The sequence below is a fragment of the Pteropus alecto genome, unplaced genomic scaffold, assembly GCF_000325575.1.
Source record: "Pteropus alecto unplaced genomic scaffold, ASM32557v1 scaffold125, whole genome shotgun sequence".
Lineage (NCBI taxonomy): Eukaryota > Metazoa > Chordata > Mammalia > Chiroptera > Pteropodidae > Pteropus > Pteropus alecto.
In genome coordinates this window covers 10,174,571-10,186,115 of record NW_006436888.1, presented here as the reverse complement: position 1 = coordinate 10,186,115, position 11,545 = coordinate 10,174,571, and positions in this window count along the sequence as shown.

Here is an 11,545-nt window from a genome sequence, read left to right as displayed (position 1 = left end):
GAGGGAGCCCTCCGGCCACTGGGAGCTGTCCCGACAGGAGTGGACAAAGCCACAAGCCGCCTCGGCCCCAGACCCACACCAGGACCTCAGCGCAGGAAGGCGCGAGCTTGAGCAGAAACGTGGCCGCTGTCCGCTCGTTTAAAAGCAGCGCTCTGTGCTGCTGCGGGGCCTGAGCCGGGGTGCTGTACCCCCTCGCCCTCCCCGTGGGCTCCTGGGGGCCACATCGGTGGTCAGAGCGCCCTGGAGGCTCTGACCGGCGGCCGGAGCTGAGCCCCGGGGTGAGACCCAGCCTGTCCCGGTGGGCTCCCGCTTCCGGGCTCACCAGGGGCACTCGGCTCCCGGGGTTCTGGAGTGCCCCCGGAATACACAGCACCCCCGAACGCTGCAGTCGCCGCTGCAGACCCGGGGCCCCTGTGGACAGGGCATGGTCGTCCTGTCCGCGTGTCCTCACCCGGCCCCCGGAGGCCTGGGCGGAGCTCCCGTCCCTGCCATGTCACAGGCGAGGAAACTGAGGCCCGGAGGGGCTGGTCCTGCGCCTCGGGCGCCGCAGCCAGCTGCTGGCGGAGCTCGGCCGGAGTCTGGCGCTTGCTGCAGCGGGACACACTGGAGTCCCCCAGCCGCGCCCCTAACGCGACCTCAGGAGCACGGGGCCATCCCGACCCCCTGGGGCCCACGAACCCAGCTGACACGTGGCGAGTCCTTGGGCCCCGTGTCTGGTCGGGACTGCCACAGGGGCCCCACTGGTGCTCCTGGGGGGTGACGCAGCAGGCACGGGGACAGCACAGCCCCAGCCGGCGTGGAGACGGGGTCCGCCGAGTGGGGCGCAGGCGGCACACGGGCTCCCCAGACCCCACGAAGCAGCGTCCTCGGGCCCTTCTCCCTTTGGCTGACGGAGGACAGCCACCGGAGGGACCGGCGGTGACGAGATGGTGCAGAAACTTTGTCGGGGCGAGCAAAGAAGCAGGGCCAGGAGAAGCGATCCGCACGGTGTGAGACTCGCCCCGCCGCGCTGGCAAACACGCCTTCAGGGGGGGGGTCCCAGTGCTGAGGGGAGCGACCTGGGAAGCGAGGGGCCTGGGCCTGACCTCTGTGCACTGAGGGTGACGCGTGTCACCGCCCTGGCTTCGCTGCCCCCTGCTCCGCCGCCAGCCGTGGCTGGGCCCCGGGTCGGCCACCAGGCCTGGGCGGCTGGGAAGCTGTCGTTTCGTGCAGGTTTGGTTTGCTGGTCAGCGGCCCAGGTCCCCACATGCGCGGATCTGGGACGTGGTGTAACTTGTCCCTTAGAACGAGTCACACAAACATCCGCTTCTCTCACGGAGCTGCTGAAAAGGCAGGAGGAAGCCACGCCTGGAACGTCCTCAAGCCCCGGGAGGAACGGGACCCGCTCCTCCCCACTGACGCCCAAAGAGAAGGTCTACGTTCAAGCAAGAATAGAAAAGTGTTTTTTAACATCCCATGCAGTATCTTGTCATAATTTTTAGGAACGATATTACATGATATCATTGTGCAAAAAATTCAGATCCTCCAGGAATTGCTTGGCTCTGAAATACTGTTATAACCGCCCCAAAGAGGCCCGATAACGCCTGCGTCCTGCACGGGACACGGCCCTCCACGCCGGCCGCCACTGCAGAAGCCGAGCGCTTGGAGCCAGTTCCGGTCCGGTGTGTGACCTGCGTTCTCTCGAGAACCCCAGAGGGCACCGCTCACTCGCTGGGCCCAGGGTCGTCACCGAGCCGCATTCTGGCTCTGCTGCATGCGCACACGAGCCCGTTGCTCCGGCCACGAGCCGTCCCGGTCCCAGGTGAAGAGACTGTCACGCCTCTCGGTAACGTGTGCGTGTGGCGGGGCCACCCGATCTCAGGCGGGGTCCCGGGCCCGGGGTCTCTACGGGGTTTGCGGTGCTGCTGTCTTGACCACCGTGACCTCGACTGGTTCCTGTCACAGATCCACAGCCAACTGGCTCCAGCCACTGCGGGCACTGCGGGCGGTTCCGTCCCTGGACACAGTGTGTGTCTGCACAGATTCAGGGCAGACTCCGAGGCCCCCAGAGCCAAAGACAACCCCTCCGGTGGGGGTGTGGCGAGGCCACCGGGCCAGGCTGGTCCTGAGGGGGCCACCAGAGGCACCCACCCTCCCCGAGCCGTCCAGTCTCCCCCCACCCCAGCCTCCTTCCCCATGCCACCCACATTCCTTACTCCCCGGGCACTCAGAGTCACCGTCACTTCACGCACGTCAGAGCTGAAGACCTTGCTCCCAGGACTTCAGGCAGCTAGGACAATCACCTAACCCTGAGGGGCCACCCAGCGGACCAGAAGGCGGCTCCATGCAGACGACGCTCAGACACACCTCCGACACACACAGAACGCGACTTCCACTTCTAAAGTGGCCCGCCCACGGCGGGGGCCCCCCGCGGGACAGAGACTCGGTGAGGCCCCCCCCATGGCTCCTCCTCGGAGGGTCCTGAGGAAGCGTCTCAGGAGCTCCCAGTGCGCCTCCCAGGAGTGCCTGGCCTGGGTCTGGGGGTCCGGGGAGAGGACAGGGCCCTGGCCAGAGAGGTCGGGGTGGGGGGCGGGTTCGGACTGTCCAGCCGGAGGGAGCCCCGAGAACCATGCACCTAGGGGTTGTCAGACAACTTTGAAAGGGCGATGGCTGAGAGCGGACAGTCTCTGATGACAACGTGTAACGGGGCGGACACGACACTATTCTCCAGGACCGTTCTGGGCCTGTGCGTGGCGCGCGGTGACCGCGGGCCTCTGGGAGGTGACCGGGCGCAAAGGAAGCCGCCTTCAGAGGACGTCCCCGGCAGCGGTGTTGGGACCAAAGACTGACTCGCAGCCATCGGGCTGGAGAACGGGGCTCTCGCCAGAAAAGTTCAAAGCCATTCCTTAAGCATTCAGCAGGTGTTCGCCGAGCGCCCGCTGCACACGGCGGCCGCCCCGCGTGCTCATCCCGCACGCTCGCTGATGCGCATGGCCGCCGGAGGTCGCTGCTCCCCCGTCGGAATGAAACTCCGCGTTGGTCGCGATCGCGCTGGCCGGGGCGGGGGACGTGTCCTCCAGTCTGTGACGGCAGCTCAGCTCGCTGTGCACTGCTGGCTGCCGTCCAAGCCGGCAAGAGCCCCGCGGGAAAGTTCGCGCTGATCACAACCGTGTCTGCGTCTTTGGCCGCGTCTAGGCAGGAAGACATTTTAGATGCTGCAGAAGTTGACTCAGGCAAATCGCAAAACTTCTGACGCCCCACAAGAGCATGTGCAGTTTCTTTAAAAGCCTGGTGACCCGCTTCACAGCGAACAGCAAGGCGAGAGAGGGACAGGAGCTGTCGCCGGCCAGTTACCAATCGCAGTTTTCTTTTTAAGGGACCGGTCACTCTGGTAGCACCTGGTGGGTCAGTGAGGCCACCTGGAGCGTTCGGAGCACAGAGGGACCTGACCCGACTTTCGTGGCTGCTGAGCGGGGAGGTGGCTGAGGGGAACCAGGGCGCGGCTGAGGTGACAGGTCGGCCAGGACCGGGAGGGCGGGGGCGGCAGGGCAGGGCGGCGGGTAACCTCCGAGCAGGAGCCGCTGGGAGTGTCAGTGAGCTGCCCACGGCGGGATGCAGGCAAACAGGGCAGCCAGAGGGGCACGGGGTGGCCTGAGCGACGCAGGAGGCAAGGCCATTCACCGGGACGGGGGTGGGGAGGTCAGCCTTGGGCACGATACGGACCCGCCGTCCGCATGGAGATGCTCAGTGGGGCTCAGGAGGCAGCGGGACACGGGCGGTCAGCGGAGCTGGCTGAGGGGAAGACGGGGCCTGGGGGATCCCCCGGGACTCGGGTGGGCTGCTCCCCCTCGGCGGGGAGACCTGGGGACGGGGAGGCGAGGCACGCCGGGTCCAGAAAGACGGGGGAACCAGCTGAGGCCTGCTCTGGCTGCATCCCTCCAGGGAGGAGTGAGGGGCCACCTCGCAGAGCTCTGATGACCAAGGACCCCGGGCTTAGCCACACAGGGTCAGCGGTGACCCGAGGAGGCAGAGTCCAGAGAGAGCAGATGGAGGGAGGGGAGGACACGGGACAGACAACTAGGGGGGTGAGGCAGGCTCCCGAAGGTCACGGGCACCGAGTCAGGGAGGAGAAGCGGCGGCCCCCACGCCTGCCCGCAGAAGCCCACCCTCGCCACCTGCTGGGGCACCCGCCCCTCACACACCGAAGCCAGCAGGATCGGGAAACAGGCGTCCACGTTCACTCCTGTCCCAAACTCCACTCACTGCCCAGGACTCGTGGCTGTCGCCTGCCAAGTGTTTTTCCAGTGAGGGCTCGAGAGGTCCAGCCTTCGCTTCCTGCTAGTTACAGGCTCAGCCTGCTGGCCACGTGCTGCCTGCCCAGCACCCCTTCTGTGGCCCGTACCTCACACTGCTCAGGGGGACGCAGCTGTCCACGGTCCCCCCAGGACACCTCGCTGTCCACTAGTCCTTGGCTCAGACCCTGGTTTCCCGCCTGGCTGTGGAGGCAGGATTGTCGGAGGCCACGAGTGTGACAGACGCTCACATAAGAGCCAGCCAGACCTGGAGGAGGGGGCCAGGGTGAGGCCGCAGTCACCAGCATCCCCGTGTGTAGCCCAGAGATCAAGGGGAGCCCTGAGATCAAGCCGCACCTCACCTGGCAGGGGCGCTCCCTGGGGCTAACATGTGTCCAGCATGAGCTGACGGTGTCCACGCCGTGCATGGCCACACGGTAGGAAGTGCCACCTGGACGGGGTGTGGGTGGGGACAGGCTGGCACCTGGCCTGCAGGGGTGACGCTCCCGGAGCATCCCCGCAGGCTCTGGTCGGAGGGAGGCAAGGAGCGTCCCCCTTGTGGGGTCCCCTACCCAACTTCTTCAGACCAGGAGAAGCTGCCGGGTACAGACCGCTGAGGGCCGTGACCCGAAGGCGCCACCCCAGGGCGCAGCCAGCACGGGCTGTGTGTCCTGTGAAGGAACAGGACATGTAGGAATTGGACAGCAGGGGCAAAGTGCCTGGCGGAGGGGACACGCCCGGGCAAGGCTCGCCGCTCAGCCCACGCCCCGAGAGCACGTCGGGCCCGCTGAGCTCCCAGGGCCAGATTCAGCGCGGAGTCCCCTCTGGGTCACCTCCCTCCAAAGCCCTCTAGGCACGGGAACACGAGCACATGGGGCGCCAGGCAGCGCCGGGCACCCGGCTCCGTGTCTACCCCGCCCTCGCTCACATCCTGACGCTGCAAGCAACGTGCACTGTTTGTGACCCGATATCTGGCTGTCGACCTGTTCCGCAGCTGGCCCTCTCTCCAGATCATCAGCTCACAGGGCAAAGGCCATTCTGCTCTGTTCCCGGTGACACCCAGCGCCCAGCATGGCTCCTCCCAACTCGGAACCACACACTAACCTCTGGTCACTAAGCAACAGTGTGACCCGTACCATCTGCATTTCACGGCGGACGGACGCTGAGAAGTCGTCTGCAGCTCGAGCCACAGACCTGGTGGCTGCGTGGCCACCACCTCTAACGAGCGAGAACCTTGCGAAACACACTCTGAAGCCTGCTCTCCTCCAGCGTGACACCCAGTGCCATCGAGTCCCTTCGGAACCGGCGGTCAGACAAAAAGCCGCTAACGATCGCTCTCGCTCAGCTCTGGAAGCGAGACTCTCACTCCGAGACTGCAGATTCGCTCTTGGAAAGAGCACCCTGCGTATTTCACAGACTTTTATTAAAACGTTTTTTTAAAAGCGCTAGGAGGCTACTCTTTCTTACTTGTAAAATCCACAGACCGAAGGGCCTGCCGCGTGGTGGGCCTCGTGGAACTGGGCCCCGCCGTCCGCCTGTGCAGGCGGCGCAGTCCCTTGCAGAGCACCCCCTCCCCTGAGAATCGGAAAGACGCCCAGAGGTCACAGCACAGAGAGTACAACGTCCCAGACCGAAAACCCCAAGCTCGCTCCCCATGACCACAGAGCATCCTGAGACCTGGCAGCTGCCACCTGCAGCCTTGCTCCTGGTGACGAGAGGGTTAGGGCACGAGGCTGGGAAAAAACGCGTCCCCCTCGAAACGGTCAGCACAGACATTGTTTCTAGCTGTATTGTCAAACCTGAGTAAGACACCCTTTTAACAGGAAAAAGGAGTTGTCACAAACCCCCAGTGCCGACTTACATTATTCCAAAGACATCATAGGTATAAAACCAGGTAATAACTTCTCTTGCTATTAATCAAACCTAATTTATAAACTAAACATAAAATTGCAAAACCAGCTAAATCTGAATAAACATTTATTTCGTGCAGATGCTTTGCCACAGAGTGGAACCTGCACTCTGCGGGTTTCGTGTGGCGTGCGGACACCGAGTCCCCTCACTTCGTTCTGATCGCTACAGTCACTGCCCCAGGTGTCGGTGTCACTTACAACACACTCCCGAGTCCATGGCTTCCCGCCAGCGCGTTGCCAGACACGACAGTCTGGCTGCTCAAATTACGTGGCATTACTGGCTACGAAGTGGTTGCCCGGCCGCCGGGCACAGTGACAAGAACTGAAGTGTGCGAGCACTTACCGGGAGCTGGGCGCTGTTCACACACACACACGAGCTTCCTCTTCTGCAGCGTGGCAGAGGGTGAGAAGGCGCCCGGGGTCACACAGCTCGCAGCAGGTGGCCAGGCCAGGGCAAGTCCCCGCAGAGTGGCTTGGGTCTGTGTGGCCCCTCCAAATGACCAAATACGGTCTAATTTTCCTAGATCACCAGAATGTAGATGCCAAATCATGAAGTGTTTACAAGAGCTCCCAGATCTCAAAGAACGCTCCAGCATGAGGATCGCAGCCTGCTGGCCCCAGACGGCCAAGACATCAGTCCCCAGGCAAGGTGGCACTTCTGGGAGAATCGATTTCGAGCGACTTCCATACTCGTGGAACACGGACCTCTCTGTGGCCCGAAGGAAGGATTCCTGAGCGAAGGAAGGATTCTCGAGCATTTCCACGTCTTCTCGCCATGAATCACTATCAGCCTGCGGTCCTGGCTGAAGGGGTTTTGAGTTAAGAGCCCCGGCTAAGCCCCTTCGGTGGAGAATGGAAATATCCTGCTTGAGATAAAATGGAGCTACGAGACCTCGTCTCCGCGCTGGGGAGCCAGGCGGACGACCTAGCGGCAGGTCTGCCCTTGGACGCCCCAGGGAGCCGCGACTGGGGCCAGATAAAGACCTCGCGAAAAAAGGAGGCTACGGACGACCCTCCCTCGTGGACACAGACCCAAAAATGCTTAGAAACTGAGCAAATGGGATGCGACGGTGGGAAAAAAGACAGCACCGCACGATCGCGTGGGCTTCTCCCGCGCATGCGAGGCCGCGTCAGCGAAGGAGCGACCACCCGTCTGACAAAATTCAACATCCGTTCGTGACAAAGACGCCCAGCAAAGCAGGAACCGGAGGCACATGTCTCGAGCTGCCGGAACTTACAGCCGACACCTATACACGTGGGGAAAGAACGCTGCACCCCAAGACCGGAACAGAATGAGGCTCGCAACACCCCTACTTCGCATCGTGTGGCCGGCGGGAAAAGGAAGGCGTAGCGCTTAGACGGAGAGGAGGAAACCGTCTCTATTCCAAACGACGCGGTCGTCAACGCAGAGGACCCCAGCGGACCCACGACGAAGCTCACGGACCTGGCGAGTGAGGTGAGCGAGGCCGCGGGAGACACGTCGGCGCGTGACAATCAATCGCGCGTCCCCGCACGAGCGAGGCGCATGCGAGCGACCGGTGGAAAACTCCGAAGTGCCGTCTACGATGGCACTGTAAGAAATCGAACGGGACGCGCCAGGATCTGGAGACTGGAAAACGCGAAACGCAAGGAAAGTCGTCAAAGACCCCGGTGAACGCAGAGAAACGACGCCGCGACTCCCTCCCAGCCGGCGCGCAGATGCGACGCCATCCCGACCGAAATCCGACCGGATGTTTGCCGTAGAAACCCACGAAGTGCTTCTAAAAGGTGCGTGGAGAGGCGAAGGATCCAGGACAGTCATAACGGTGTTGCCCAGGGGAAGGACTCACGCGACCTCATTTCCTGCCGCCTCACTGGGCGGCCGCAGCCACCAGGACGGCGTGGGGCTGGACGAGCTGGTCGAACGCGCCGGAGGCGGAGTTCTGACCGAAGGCGATCCCGCGGACAAAGGGGCCACTGCCGCGGCATCCCTGTGTCTGTCGCCTGTGTGTCATCCAGGCGACTGCGGTGGCCGAGCCTTCCTGACCCAGCGTCCTGACCCCTGGACCGAGGCTCACACCCGACGACCCCAGAGGCAGCCTCCTGCCTACCGGCCTTGGTACGTGAGGCAGAGGTGAGTTCTGAGGTCACCGCGCCCAGAGCCGCCTCTGGTCCTTCCAATGACCACTCTGCGCGCTAAGTCTCCCGCGGCGGAGAACACCCAAGTGGCTCCTGCTTCCCACAGTGACCTCCGCACGACGCACAGATCGAAATGACCGGGAGTCTTGAAGACACCCACGTTCACAGCAGTGGACGCAAGCCAAGTGCCCTTGACACGTGGCCAGGTCCGCAGGTGTGGACTGTTCACACGACAGGGCACTGCTCAGCCTTGAGAGCAGGGAGGTTCTCACACACTCCCCGTCACGGGTGGACCCGGAGGACACCACGCGAACAGAAACGAGCCGGCCGCGAAAAGCTAAAGTCTGCGGCGGGAACAGCGTCCGGAGGCCGCGCTGCTCCACGAGCCCGCGGTCCCTGTGGCGCAGGCCGAGGACAGGTGCCCCGGGATGCGGGCCCCTCGCCCTCGCCGGAAGATCGTCTCCGCCACACACGTGTCCCCGGAGTCGCTGTGCAGGATCAGGTGCTGCGGCCCATCGTGGGGGCCACCAGGCCCCTGGGGTGCGGTGGAGGCAGCAGTGCCTCGCCGAGGGGCCCCGGGGTGGCCGACGGAGCCTCCAGGGGGGTCCCCACTCCAGACGCGGTTGGGCGAGGCGGGGCATGTGCAGGAGACATGGGCCCGGGGCGGCCGACGGAGCCTCCAGGGGGTCCCCACTCCAGATGCGGTCGGGCGAGGTGGGGCGTGTGCAGGAGACGTGCATGCTCCCCGCGGGGTCCGCTGGTGCCCGGAGCGACGGCTCCCTCAGGACCGGGTGAGAATTATTTGCCATTTCTCATTAAAATATGTCAAAATTTCAAACCTGCGATAAGCTTGTTTAGTACTTTCATATTCGGCTGGAAAAATGACCTGACAACATTACGGGGTAGTAAATTCATTTTTGAATAAAATTCTCTTGGAAAGCATCGTATCATGAATTTCCTTCCGCCAGCAAGAAACGACCTTCCCGCCTCCACCCCACCCACACAGGGCTTCGCTTCCGGGCTGTGTCCGTTCTCGGTTTTTCTTGGCCAAATGGTTTCCATCCTCAAGGTCACCTCGTGGTCTGGAGCTCTGCGCATCGTTTTAAAGATGGGAAAACGGAAGATAAAAAGGTCACAACGTGAACCCAGGTGGCCCCACCCCCCACGTGAGGAGTAACCCAGGGACCTTCCGCAAGGCCGGAGGTGTCACCCTAGCCGAATGCATGTCTGCCAGGCAGAAAGCCAGGCTTCTCTCCAAGGAGAGACGCGGATGTTGGGTAAGCAGCTGCCCAGTGGTGATCTGGTCCCATCTCTCGATTTTGAACACAGGGCGGATGCAGGACAGGGCAAAGGCCCCCAGACGGGGAGGCCAAGCCTTGCACAGACGGTCCTCGGGGGAGAGTGGACAAAGAATTCAGTCGAAAGGAAAGTGTATTAAAGGAGAAAAAGCAAAGACAGAAACCCAGGACGAGGGGAAAAGCCCCGATCGGGGTGTGGGGTCCAGTTTATAGGACCTTCTTAGTGCCCACGGCTTAGACTTGGTTCTCCCATCTCCTTCGATGTGGACATGCGGGGAGGACGGGGAGAGGACACGGCCTGAAAAGGTGCGAACATGCGGCGCGAGAGGCCGCTGGCCGTTCCCGGCCCTCGCGCCTGGGTTCCCACGGCCTCGGCCATAGGCAACGAGTGATTTGCTTTGTGCAGGGCAGCGCTTAGAGACGCCGTTCCCCTTCACGGTGTGGGGACGGGTTGTCAGCCGTCCCAGCAGAAACCTCCCTTTGTCCCGCAGCTGTCCCCCCCGCCCCCGGCCTGGCCGCAGCCCCGATCAGCACCCTGCCGTCTCCGAATGTGGCCCGATGTAACGCTTTAGTTCCCTGCCTCCCCCCGACATTAGGATGACTTCGTGGGTCGCAGTTATGGACGAAAAGGGGGTTCTAGGGAAAGCGATCTCTCAGGGTGACACGAACAGGCAGATATTAAGCCAGGTCGTGCTCGGAGCCGGCCGCGTGCTGCCAGACGGGGAGGCCTGGCCGATTCGCCACGGCCAGACCACGAGGAACCTCGGGGCCAAGGAAGATCGCCGCCGACATGATTATTCCTCCGCCTCGAAGGAAACCAGGGAAATGAAGACACGAAGCTGCCGCCCACGCGAGTCAACGACGAACAATGCGCCCCATTCTCCCCGCTCTAATGTCAGGAGGAGGCGTGTCTAGGCGTAGGGGACCTGAGAGGACTCGACGTCCCTTGTCCTGCGCCACAAGAGATGCTCGACGACGTGTCCAGGCTGAAGGGAAGTATCATGTGTACGTACAAAGACGATGCCTCCTCCCCACCCCTTTGAAAGACCGTTAAAAGCAACACGCACAGCGTTGTCTTGTGAGACGTCCTGTAGGTACGTGAAACTCATGTGCTCCTCACGACAGCTGAAACCCGCTGGGAGGATGTTAAGGACCCAGCTGGTCATGATACTTCTACGTTTTACATGAAGTGGTACAATATCAACTCTGCTACACGGGGAAAAGTCCAGGATGTAGGTTGCGAACTCTGAAAAACAGGTGTGAAGAGCACACCTAAAAGTCCGATGGTTAAACGAGAATGAAATTCTATAAAATATTTGACAACTCCCCCCCCAAAATAATAATAAGGAAAGGGAGGTGGAGAACAAGAAATATATGGACAGAGAGAAAAATAAAACGGTAGACCTCAATCGAACCGCATCGATAATTACGGTAAATGTTCCCGAACGATCCAATTAAAAGACGATCAGCACGGGTAACGGGACCTCTGCCTGCGTCTAAAAGACGTGCAGATGAAACACTCAGACACGAACAGGCTGAAAACGAATGGGTGGAAAATTATACCATTCTAAATATATTGTCAAAGACGAGCCTTTCGTCAAGGCGAAAAAGTCGATTCGTGAGGAACACGCGACCACCTTCAAGGTGCGATCGAGCCCCACACACGTAAAGCGACATTTACACAATCAAAGCGGGTGACAGAATTTGACAGCCACAGCGGGAGGTTTTAATGGCCCTTTCTCAGCGAACGGAGAAAAATCAGACGAGGCGGCGGCTCCGGACACTTCCACCGCCCTCCCCCCGCTGTGACGCACGACACGGAGCCGACTGGGATTGGAGGCTAACTCAGGGTCACCTCGCTCAGCAGACAGACTCGGGGTGCGGGCAGCACAGAGATATAGAAGCAGGTGAGGAAGCAATTAGGGAAGAAGATGCTGACCCCCAAAGA